This window comes from Anopheles cruzii, chromosome 3 (assembly GCF_943734635.1).
Source record: "Anopheles cruzii chromosome 3, idAnoCruzAS_RS32_06, whole genome shotgun sequence".
In the NCBI taxonomy this organism is placed as follows: domain Eukaryota; kingdom Metazoa; phylum Arthropoda; class Insecta; order Diptera; family Culicidae; genus Anopheles; species Anopheles cruzii.
In genome coordinates this window covers 54,963,436-54,976,567 of record NC_069145.1, presented here as the reverse complement: position 1 = coordinate 54,976,567, position 13,132 = coordinate 54,963,436, and the positions used below count along the sequence as shown (strand labels likewise).

General features: G+C 45.0%; 1 protein-coding gene across 1 annotated transcript in view; it reads right to left on the bottom strand.

Moving 5' to 3' along the window:
* The window catches only part of LOC128270618 (facilitated trehalose transporter Tret1-like), a 63,896-nt gene that overhangs the window by 49,188 nt on the left and 1,576 nt on the right, over positions 1-13,132 (bottom strand). The window lies entirely within an intron of this gene.

The following is a 13,132-nucleotide window of genomic DNA, read 5'->3' as shown; positions in this document are numbered from 1 at the left end:
CCCATCCCCCGGTAAGGCCCGGTTAAGCTGTATTTAATTGTTTCTTATGTTCATTTCCGCGGAGCTCAGCTGTCGCACCTTGGAGGAGCCAGCCAGGTTTCTTCTTCCGTCGTCCACCTCGGTTCAATATTATTGGAAAAGTTCGAAAGCCGGTGAAAGGGTTACGGTGACCGAAACCGAAAAAAAATACAAGCTTAAATCCTACCAATCTGCTGTCGGGAGTGCCAAAAAGTAGCCGCGTTTCCATCATCATAACTGCTGCTGCTGCCACTCCGTAATCCGCCACTTTTCGGGAAAATTTGTTACGATGAACCAGTCTAAGCGACTTTCACGTGAATGTATCTCATCTCATTCTCAATGGCTCATTAATGCCACTGATTGTGAAAATTGTGAAACAATTTTAACTTCAATCGCCAATCCGAAAACGATAAATCCAATCAAATTTTAACCCACTTTTCACAGCTGGAAACAGATTGCTCGTTAGTAGTTAGCTGAAAGTGGAACATAAACATCAGTGCAAAATTAATCAAATTTACACGGCACAATCCCATCCCCCGGTAAGGCCCGGTTAAGCTGTATTTAATTGTTTCTTATGTTCATTTCCGCGGAGCTCAGCTGTCGCACCTTGGAGGAGCCAGCCAGGTTTCTTCTTCCGTCGTCCACCTCGGTTCAATATTATTGGAAAAGTTCGAAAGCCGGTGAAAGGGTTACGGTGACCGAAACCGAAAAAAAATACAAGCTTAAATCCTACCAATCTGCTGTCGGGAGTGCCAAAAAGTAGCCGCGTTTCCATCATCATAACTGCTGCTGCTGCCACTCCGTAATCCGCCACTTTTCGGGAAAATTTGTTACGATGAACCAGTCTAGCACCAGGTTGGCAGCAAATTGGGGTCCCGCTCCGCGGTGCGATGGCATTCGTTTTCCGATTTGCACGCTCTGCTGAGTTGGGCGATTCACGAGGAACCACTTGATTCGAGTGTTGGGGACCCATTTCGGTGCGGCCCTCAGCGAACTTTCGGGTGCCGAAAAACTAATCACACTGAAGCGTGCGGTTCCCGCGGAGCGCGGGTTCCAGCCGCGGTCGTAAAAAGGCTGGCCGCCCACCGCACGGTAATCCGTTATTTTTTGGGGATCGAGCCCGGAAAACAAAAATGAACCGATTGGCAGTGGATTTAGACGGCCGAGCTCGGAAAAGCGTCGTTTTGTAATGAATGATGAAGCACCTTCCGCACGAGGGCTGTTTCAGGGGGGGGACTGACAGGGAGACCACGAGCGTTGCCGGATGGTGGAAAACGAGGCTGAAAAGGTTTATAATTTATTATTGCAGAGACAAGAAGGGAAAATCTGAAAAGCGCTTAATTACGACGGTGGAGCTATTTTTTGTTTTTGCGACTCGACTAATGGCATCCTGACGGCCATTCAATGTTGGCGGCACAGGGGCAAACCATGGACATCACATTGGTGTGTATGTGTGTGCGCGAGCGTGTAAGTGTGACGGGTTGGTCAGGATAGCACACAAATACCGGCAATAACTGTTGAAGCCCCGTGAGCATCTGATACAAGTTCACCTCGTAACCTCCTCGTGGAGTGCGAATACCAAAAATGAAACGATCGGTGGCGGAGAGAAATTCGCAAGGAGGAGCGGTAGGACCTTTGCGTGTGCCTTCCTGGCCCTCGAGCCAAGCGAAAGAAATTGTACACCGACACCGGGTGCAAAAACTGGACAGCGAATGAAGTGAAAATTTATTTAAAAACTTCCCTCTTAACACGCCCTTCTTGGGGTGTTTGGTGCCGCGCTTCGCCCCATGACAGATCGCGGCTCCTCCGTCAAGGTGGCTCCGACAAGGAAAGGTCGTCCACCATTCCGTGGGGCCAATTAGGCCAATTGAAACGCGATGACCGTAGTCATTAGCAAATCATTCTCGACGGGCGCGCCGGAAAAAAGGGTTTGCGCCTTTTTCTGCGCCACTGACGGACAGGGTTGTTCCGACACGATTGGTCCAGATTAGCTGGCCGCTGGCGGGCTCGACGATCTCGGCCTTTCAACCATTAGCAACGGGCAGCCGGGGCAGTTCCCGGCTTCGGTTTCGAGCAGATATGAACTTTTCAAATTAAACTTTCCATTCATTTCTGATCTGTTGGAGCAAACGATCCCGGCCCGACGTCTAGATCGGCTTCGGTCTGCCGTGGGCCGTGGATGGTAAATGTGTTTTGTGCAATCATAAACTATGCAAATATTCCGAGCAATTTATGGAAGCACCACTTCCTGCCTCATTGTTCTGCGAGGTAGATGTAGTGCGGCTGGAACCACAACGGACTCGACGCAGACAGTAATTGGGGAATGGCATCCTCAAAAGGCATGGCAATGGATTCAGTTTTGGTTGCGCGTTTTTCGCCGGACGTGCATTACTTCGAAAATTATGCTCTGGGTGTTAAATTTCCAGCACAATGTGTGAGAAAAAGATGGAATGTTTACGCTCCAGGTTTATTCACGGCAGGGATTAACTGATTTCCAGATTTACTAACATCTGCTTTAATAAACAATTTAAGATGAAGCACTGATTCTTGGAACTAGCTTACGTCTGAACTGTTATAAGAAAGGCGGTAACACTGAACAGATACTATAATTTAGCGTTGGAGTGGTTCACAAAACAACTCGCCTTAGGTATCAAGTGGCGTCAGGTTCTTATTCTCGTATTATGCTCCCGGGCAAGAATTATTATTTTTTTCTCCACGTCCACTTTATTACGCGCGTATCCATGAAGCTCCTAATGATGATGATGATGATGCCACGGGCAAACATAAGAACACGCAATGTTTTCGGGTGCCCCTGAAGGAACCGCCGAATCGCGATCGGTTTCGGAAGCATGAAGAGCTTTCGCCGTGACGTTCCCGTCACGTTTTTGCCCTGCCGTGAGTGCCCCACCAGAAGCAGCTTTCGTTTGGCTCCACGCACTGTCCACGGACTATTTTAAGAGGTAACCACTGACGAAAGAGTGCGCCAAGGATGAACGGCGTCGTTTAAGTTTCACCGTAACGAAGCACAAAATTAAGACTTGTGCCGAGGGACGATAAAAAAGTGCTTACAATGCTTTTCGGGACCAAAAATCTTTCATCGTTAAAGAAAAGCCAGATTAAGGCAGACTTCTTATCGGACGCAGTCCTCTTTATGACGGGTCTCCGGTGGGGTAAAGTTGTTGAGTGAAAGGTGCCAGTCGTCGGACGGAGCACGGGCCGAAAGGTAAACGTCAATTCAATCGCATTCAAAATCTCTCAACTCCCTGCGGGGCCGTATTCCGGCTGGCGCTGTTAGGGAAGAAACTTGATAAGCTGAGTGGCACGAGCAGTCCTTGTGATGGGTATATTAACGGTCTGCTCTGGATGCTCCGAGGAGACGCTTTCTAAGTGGCGCTGAGTGTTCCACTTCACCATGCTCAAGCAGTAGGGTATTGCGTGCTACAGAGATTCTTCCTTCCACAGCCAACCATGGCCAGAATATTTTCCATAGTAGTACGTTACAATTTCGTAGGGCTCGTTGTTTAATTTATTTATTTTTGATTATTAGGTCGGACGGAGCCGTATGAAGTACCTTATTAAAGTTTTCTCAAGTTGATACACTGCCATGGTCCGACCAAACGTCTTTCGCATAGAAACCGAAAGATCGGTGATCTACGAATGAGTCAGAGTCCTCGTTAATGGAGTTTCGAAACAATCTACAGATTTCTACGTTGCATTTCCAATCCGATGCGCGTACAGTAATGCTTCGATCATACGATCCGATCTTACGATCGTGGACCATTTGAGCTACATCAGCATTTCTACAGGATAAATACCTCCTGCAGCGGCATTTTCGGCGTTTAGTTAATTTTAGGCGTGTAATTGTGAACGAGTCAGCAAATAAATCAAAAACCAAAACCAAAGTCCATATACTAGGTTGTATACTAAGTTTTGACGTTCGATACGAAAGGGCGCTGCTACGAACCTGATTTTCGACCTGACCTGACCTGACGCTTTCCGAGCACGATTTTTTTAGGTCTGAAAACGGATGGAAGTCGCTAGGGGCCAAATCTGGTGAATAGGGTGGATACTCAAACAATTCGGACTTTAATTCATGTGTTTTTGCCATTTTCAAAATGCTCTTGTGACAGGGTGCGTTGCCCTGATGAAAGAGGTTGTCTTTCTTCTGCAAACCGGGTCTTTTTTCACGAATTTTCACTTTCAGTAGGTCTTAAATGTTACAAAAATAATCAAAATTTATTGTTTTATCAATTTGCAAGTAATCCGCTAACAAAATTCCATTCGTATCCCACAAAACTGATGCTAACATCTTTTTAGGCAATTTCTGGACGAACTCGTTTCGGAACTGAAGAAAAAGGTTCACACCACTCCTTAGCCTCTTGTTTTGATTCAGAATCATGGTGATAGACCCAAGTATCATCCATAGTGATAATTCGATGCACAAAATCCACTTTATCCTATCGAAAACACTCTAATTGTTGTCAAGAAAGATGCATTCGAATGCGTTTTTGTTCCGTTTTTCGCGAATGCGGCACCCATTTTGCAAACAGCTTTCAGGAACCCAAAACATCAGTCAAAATATTGGTTATACTGCTCAATGAGATGGCTAGGCCTTACACTAAATCTCTTTAAGTGATTCGGCGAATTTCCAATACAATATCTTGTATTTTTTCTACGATTTCCGATGTTGTGTTTGTTTTTCGACGTTTTTGACATGGATCGTCTTGAAGGCTACTATGACCACGTCTTAACTCATAACCGCCCCTTTTAACCACCTAAATAAAGATAAAGAGTCCTTATACACGTTCAACATTCGATCTTAATTTTCCTTTGCCTTTAAACCTTTCAAAAATAAAAAAAATCACTGCAAGATACTTGATTTTTTATAATTGTGAAAAATTATTTTGACATGTCGATGCTAAATGACTTGTAAATAAAAAATTAAGTGACCGATTGAAATGAAACTTTTCATACGTTCATTTGGATAGTGTATCAATATGACAAAAAAAATTAGGCTCGTAGCTGCGCCCTAAGGTATCGAACGTCAAAACTTAGTATACAACCTAGTATGTGCATATTGTATCATGACACATAAAGTCAATAATCGCCAATACTAAACGAAGCCAATAGCAAGGTTAAAATGAAAGAATTCCTAATTAAAAAATTACTATGAAGGTATCTAGCATTGTGCAATTGTAATCTGCACATCAATCTGTGAAGCGACATCGACAGTCTGAATATTTTCATTTGTTGGAACATCACTAGTTCGTAACAACATCAACTCTACCACTAAGAATTAGGCCGAAAATTGTAAGCCCCCAAATGTCAGTGCCCTAAGTAAGACCCAGATTTTCCCTAGATTCAACGACACTTGTTTTCGTTGATTAGCATTGCCAAACACGGTGAACATACTTTTTGTTTGTAGCGTCGTCCGGTTACGTCGAAACTATTGCACAGGGAATTCTACCAGATTAAAGATGTTGTCCCGCAGGGTTGCAATTTTCTATCTGACAGCAAACATTCCCGAACGATCTCGCTCCACGATCCCGATGGAACTTCCATCTCCATTCGTCCATCGTCAGCGAAACCAAGGGCGCTCCCGGAAGGGGCCGAACCCCGAACGGGACTTCATTTCGGTCACGTGCTGCTCGTTTCATTGTTTGCACTTTGCGCCTGTCAGCCGCCATCGTGCTACTGCTCTTGCTTTCCAGCGCTTCACCTAGGACCCCTCCGCCGCCCACCGGAAGACATTCACACCGTCGTCTTAATCCCGCCGGAAGTGCCGAATGAAATTGTTTAACTCGCACGTTTCCGCCCATCGACGGACGCGGCAGTCACGGAATCGAAACGCGGAACCGCCCCGCCTGCCGATGCGTGAAACTCGCCTTAAAGTGCCCGTTTCACCAACACACGGTACGCGGCAGCGCAGATTCTGTCACACTGCAGGGATCACAAGGACGCCCGTCGTGACGTTAAATAACGACATTTCTACGCGCAGAGCGCAGAGTTCAAGCCTCCGAAGCCTGCCGAAGGCGGTGTTTATGCTTCCGTCTGCGATGTTGGGCTCGATTGAGCCCGAGTGTGGGCGGAAATTAATTCTTGGAACTGTCGACAGGCCTACCGATGCTTCCTTCGCCGCCGCCGCCGCCGCTGACGATGACGGGAGCAATGAACGTACCGCGAACTTGGTTTGCGATGATTTCGCCGTGAGCCGGAAGCCTGACGTGTTGTCATGGTTTTGACGTTCTTGTTGTTGTTGTTGTTGGCCCTATTCGCCCGCTTTTACCCCGCTACACTGGCCAAATAAGCCCCACCGGCACTTTGGCACTTTTTTCTTCCCGGACCGGAACCAGATTGGGCTTGATTCGATTCGATACTCTACCTTTTTCCGGGCTTCGGGTTCGTCGGGAGCCGGAGATTTATATTTGCATTACCAGCAACCGGCAGCGTGTTTGCAGAGTTTGCAGTTCGTTCCGGTTATTTGGCCGGGCACGGGAATGGGAACATTGTGTTCTGGTCGGCAAACGTTACTGTGGCAGCCATTTCCGCCAACTCTCATACGGAAAAACCACCTCATACATTAGCTGCAACTGTTGACTCCACCGAAAAGAGCAGTACCTTGCAACACACCATTTGTTGCGCGGCATTGTGCGAAGCAAACGGCAAAGTGTAGGGAAGCGAAACGAAGTGGGGTTGAAATAATGTTCAGCATCATTCATCGCGGGCTGAAAAACACAAAAGATTTTTGGCCGGAAACCCGACTCTTTCTCTGCGTTTTATGTTAATTTGCACAAAAGATCAATTTTTAACCAACTTAAAACAGAAGCTCATTCGTCTTCTTTTTTTCGTGTCCCTCTGTCCGGCTGCTTTCCATACATCGCCAGCTGGCAACGGAGAAGGAAGAGTGAGGGAAAAAAGCGCACGACAGATTAAAACTTTTACCTCAAGCGGGAAAAGTTCGTACGAAAAAGGATTTCTGGGCTGGGTTGCTTCTTCTCGGCCCGGACGGAGGGCCCGGCTTTTAAGAACCGTACGCAAATGCACAGCCCATTGGAGACAGTTCTTCTGCATCGGCACACAGTGCGCTGTGGACGGTGGAGGCAGCATTATCTTCAGCATCGTACATCGCCCGGGCCTCGGGTTTCTGTGTCGAGAGGTAGTGCCGTAGTGTCCTATCTTCGCCGGTGGCCCCCCCACCGGGGTTGCTGCTGAAGAATGTGGTCTCGCTTCAAGTTCGTCATAAACTTCCGGGCGTCCGGGCGTCCGGGCGAGGGTTTCGTTCCGTTTTATTTGGGATTTACGAGCTGACGCAAAATTTCCCTCGCCAGGCACCAGAACGGAACGGCTCCTTCCGGGCCACGGCTTCGAACCACTCGTGGTTCGGCTCGTCGTGTGTCACGGTGTAATGAGGCGCAAAAGAATCCGGTTCGAAGAAACCCGGTTCGCTTCAGTTGAGTTGGTTTTGTGAGATTCTTCGGGATTTTTTTTTTTCCGCTTGAACCTAGACGCTCCGGTTTCTTCCACTCCGGAAGTAGTTTGTGATTTTGAGTCCTCGGCACGGCTCACTTGTTTGACCCTGAGCCAAGCGTTGATTCAGGGAGCAGGGAGCTGAAGGGCCGTATCTGGCCGTGAAGCACAAATAATTGCCCCGAAATCACTCCGCTTCTGCTTCTTCTTCTGCTGGCGTAATGATTCATTCCGTGCAATCGAGACGGATAATAATGTTCGGTGACAACGGACAACGGTCCTGCCGTGGAGTGGTGGTGGCCCATGGTGGCGGGTGGGCGGGCGGCTTGAAGAACTTCTTTCGTTGAAAGTCACGTTCACGGAAAGGATTCGTTGCCGGAACCGGAAGTGGTGGCCCTGTCTGTAGGCTGCCAGTTCAGGCCGGCCAAATCCAGCGGACGTGTCAGAAGGCTTTGTTCGTTTCATTTCATCTGCGTGCGCTCGACCGTAGGCACTCGGCCATTTACTACCGGCGAATGAAGTTTACTTTGCTCTTTCTGGACCATTTAGTGAAATTTCTAGCTCCGTGAACATGTCGTTTGATGAATATCAAGTTTCAAGTTTCAGCCCACCCGCGGGCAATCGATCGAGCTGTGAAGAGCGTGGCAACGTTGGAACCTCTTTTGTCTATCTTTACCTGATGTCTGAACAACTATTGACTTCTTTTCTTGATGATGCAAAACGTAACCTAATAAACTAAAATTAATTTGCGTATTTACTGTCATTAAGATAATTGTAACAAATACTAGGCTGCTCATTAAATTCGGAGCCTCGACAAGAAAGAGAGCTGCTACGAGCCTGATTTTTTTTTGTGATATTGGTACACTCTTCAAATGAACGTATGTGAAGTTTCATTTCAATCGGTCACCTAATTTTTTTTTCACAAGCCATTTAGTATCGACGTGTCATAGTATTTTTTCAATGGAAAAAATCAAGTATCATGCAGTGATTTAATTTTTATTTTTGGAAGGTTTAAAAGCCAAGGAAAATTATGAACGAATATTGAAAGTGTATAAGGACTCTTCACCTTTAATTAGGGGGTTAAAAGAGGGTTTTCTGAGTTTAAACATGGTCGTAGTAGCCTTTAAGACGAACCATGTCAAAAACGTGAAAAAAAGGCACAACACCTCAAATCGTAGAAAAAATACAGGATATCGTTTTCAAAAATCATCGAACCACTGAAAGAGATTTAATATAAGGCCTAGCCATCTCATTGAGCAGTATAACCAGTATTTTGACTGAAGTTTTGGGTTCTTAAAAAAGTTTTGCAAAATGGGTGCCGCATTCGCTAAAAATGGAACAATGCACCCAGTGCAACAAATGGCAAAAATCCATCAATTAAACTTCAAATTGTTGGAGTATCCACCCTATTCATCAGATTTGGCCCTTAGCGACTTCCATCTGTTTTCAAACCTAAAAAAATCCTGCGCGGAAAGCGGTTTTCATCAAATGATGACGTCATAGCAGCTCTAAGGAATACTGTGACGTGACAAAAATACTGTCGATACTAAAAGGCTTGTAAAAAAAAGTAAGTGACCGATTTAAATGAAACTTTCCATACGTTCATTTGGATAGTGTACCAATATGACAAAAAAAAATTAGACTCGTTGCAGTTATAGTATCGTAGCCCTCTGTTATCGAGGCTCCGAATTTAATGAGCAGCCTAGTATTTGCAATAGTACACCTTTTCCTGCAGAATATCAAAGCAAATGTAGAGTCATTAAGCAAATTGCTTCAATCGTCACATATGCACATATGCTTTAGCAAATCGGGGGACACATTAGAGGACAGTAAAATATTTTATGTTATTTTCAACGGGAGCTATTTTTGGCAAACACAAAAGGCAAAAGAGTCCATAAGGTGGTTCGTGCTGGACAACATCAAAGGCATAAAAGTCACAACCGTTACGTAACTTCAGGTGGCACAATTGGACTGGAATCGAGAAGTTATTTCACAAATTGTAAAAAATGTAATTATGATTTAAAGATGTGTATCGACAACTGTAGTTTGAATTTGAATACACCTTTATTGGGACCATTTAAATATTGTGAATAGCCCAAACATGTTCAGAGCAATGAACTTTGTACTAACTAGTTCGTTACAAAAAACTGTCATTCGTTTCGATTACTTCATTACTTCATACTGTGCACAATTTCATACTTTGCGCACAGAATTAAGTGGTCTGGCAACAGTTTCAAGCACTAGGTCAATATTATTCACTGTGCGCGTTCTTTTCTGACGCTGCAAAGTCTTACTGTCCTTATTTCCGAGCAACCGGAAACTCGTCTCGCCTAAAAGTCTCCCCAACATGGGTGGGTAAAATTTGAATTTTGATGAAGTCCAGATTGAATTTATGATGAGCAAGAGGTACGCGTACCAGGAGCGACGTTCGCAACGCAAACAACAGTTGCCGGCGATGGTTGAAGTAGTTGAGATGTTGAAATTGCTCTTGTCCCGCCCTGACCATAATCTATTTCTACTATTCAGAACCACACTCATTACGGACCGTATTCTACACAAGTAGCCTCCCGCCGACCCTCACATACTCTTTACCATGGGCCGCCGATTGGCCGCCTGATGCTGACGAGTGACGAAAATTAATAACAAAAGTTACGTCGTCCACGTGGCTCGCCTAAGAATTCATTGCCTGTCGCTTGTGGTTTCGGCAAACTCGGGCAATAAATACCGATGACTGCTGCTTCGACGAACCGCTTTCCGGCATTTTTGTGTGTGTCCCTTCTTTCACCTGCGGACACTCCTGGTGCCAATGAATGCCACCATTTACGCAGGGCGCCCTGCCAATGAAGCTGCCGTCTGCTTCGTCGAATTTTCGGAAAAGAATTTTTCGGAAACTTTAATAGACTAAGCACTCCGGCGAACCGGGTGGACCGGGTGGCGTGAGCAGAAGGGCTGCTTGGGGTGCTTTCCTGTACCGTCCCTGCAGAAGGTTAATGGTAGGAACGGTGACACTTTCGTAACCCATTCGTTTCGCTGGAATTAACTTTTCATTTTCCGTACAATCAGATTACCCATTGACATTTATCACTACATTCCAGGCGAGGCACGCACTCGAGAGCGACAGTGTGAGAGTGTATTTATGATCCTTATTTATCTTTGTAGCATCCGAGAAGCCTCGCCATAGTTCTTAAGCCCCTCCGGACCCCAACTCATCGTTCGTCGACCGTTGGCCTAACGGAGGTCGGCAGCTGGCGCGACGAAGGTGTGCTTAAAAGGGTGAGCTTTCTATCTTCGCCACCGGCGAGTTTGGTTCGGGTAACCTGTTCAGGTGCGGGCATCTTGTTAAAGCCTATTCCGGCATGACATTCTGTCGGCGTCCCAAGTTTAACCGCCTCGCGAGCTGACGTTCTTACGGAAACAAGTTATTTTTATTAGCGAATACAGGGTTTTCTGTGTATTTTTTTTATTTTGTCAACTTTTGCGTGTCAACTTTTTGAACATTAAAGTGTTTAAAACATATTGAAGGACAAAAACTTCCCATTTTATTCGCGCTTTTCGTGTATTCAAATCAAATCAATGTTTTGTGGTATTGTTGTTACTATTAATATATTGCGGATATATTGATCTCTTACGATCTAAGAGTTGATAACCGGACTGTTTTTAACACACAAAAAACGTTTATAAAATTTTAATGCGATTTTCTATGTTATTCAAAGTATGTGCCATCGCTAGCTATACATTTCTTCTATCTCTTTGCTAAATCATGGATTCCAAAACGAAAGAATTCTTTGTCTTTGTAAGTAAACTAATTAGTCATTCAATTTTCGACTTCCTCGAAGAAAAACGAAGGGCTGCTCAGCCAATACGTGTCCCATCGATGAAAATGAATGACATTCAGAAAGAGCCAAGTCTGGTGAATAACGCGGGGAGGAATAGCAGCTGCCATCCAAGTGATTTGATAGCATCCTGAATCAGTTTTGTTTTTTGGGCGCCTGGTCCCTGAAGCCACCGGCAACCAGGCGCCTCCATTTTTATCAGAAAAAGGGCATTTTGGTCGTTTTTCGATCAATGCATGGTTCAAATTGATAATTTGTTGTCAGTAGCGATCTGAAATTACGTTTTCATTAGGTTTTAGGAGCTTGTGAAACACCACACCTTTCTGTCCAATCAGAAAGTCCGTTTTTTGGAGTCCTTGGATGCTTTTTTTTGTAAAGTAAAATCGCCATTTTGGAATTTTTTAAACCACTTAAAGCACTGCAATCTGCCAAACACAAGTCCCGACAAACATTTGATGCAATTCCGAAGCAGGTTTCTTCAAGCGGAGCAGAAAAATTATAATCCCCGCAAACCGTCATTTTCAGGCACAAAAGTTGACATGGTCTAACCCTTTCAAAGACCGGTTGCAAACTAAATTAATTTTGTTTTGTCGACCTGAACTCATTTACCTGATGTTAAAACAAGGTAATGATGAATGAACCGCTAAACTGGGAAGTCCCAATCGATAGATACAGCCATCTTTTTAACAGTCCGGTTCTCAACTCTTAGACCTAGTAAATGCTTTAAAACGCGTTTCGATTAGATTCGAATACATTTCCAACGTTGGCATTTCATATCGCAATCGATCTATCAAAAAACTAACGGCCATTTACAAAATATTTATTGAATTTTACGTCTTTCTTTTCTACACAACAAGAGGCAACATACAGCGGCACATTGAACACAGATATTCACTTTTCTGAATTGTTTGCCCAGGGCTTGTGGCACGAATCGGCTAGAGTTTCATGTTTATTACTAAATGTTTTGTTCAAAATTGTCCGCACCATTGACTGCTGGCACGAGGGCCACATAATTTGCTAACATTCTCGGTACCGTCTGCGAGAACCGTTGCACAAATAGGTTTCCGAAACAGGTTCCCATTTACCACCATTAGGCACTGGCGGACGTCACGGAAACCAGAACAGTTGCTACACTACCTTGCTCTAGAGGTCGGCAAAGGTTCCTTTCTCGTGATAATCGAAATAATTTGTTACAATGCTATCGGAACCCGGTTATTGGACCACCGGATTTTCTCGTCCCCCCGGTATGTACTAGCCTAATCGTGCTGCGGGCGATATCGCTAGGGTTTTCGCCGATCTGGTCCGCTTATTAATTCATAGCACGGAAGGTAAGGGTCAGGATTTGCGACGGGCTTTTGAGCAAATCACGCGACGTACGCAGCCTGTACTGCGTGACATGCCCTGCGAGACACACGCACACACGTATTTGAAATTTCTGGCGATTGTTCCACAACACATACCAAAAGCATTACTGTTATGTTTACCTCTAGAACTGGTGTTGCTGGTGAAATGTATCCCAGAAATTGCAGAACACGTGGAATCCATCATGCATTAACTAAAAAAACCGAGCACAATGTTGATAGTGCGGAATTTCCAGAATAGTGGTAATACGGCTCAAATTAAATCGGGTGAAGTTTGAATATTTTGCTCTGGGCGTTTGGTTATTGTGTGGATATCGGAGACGGGATCCGAAATTTCAATGATCGAATTTGTTGTGGAAAAATAACAGTGCCTCCAGTTTGCACCGTGCAAACAGTGCAACAGTTTGTAGCGACTGTTTGCTACTGTCCTGTCCTAGTCGATTCTCGGGGCAA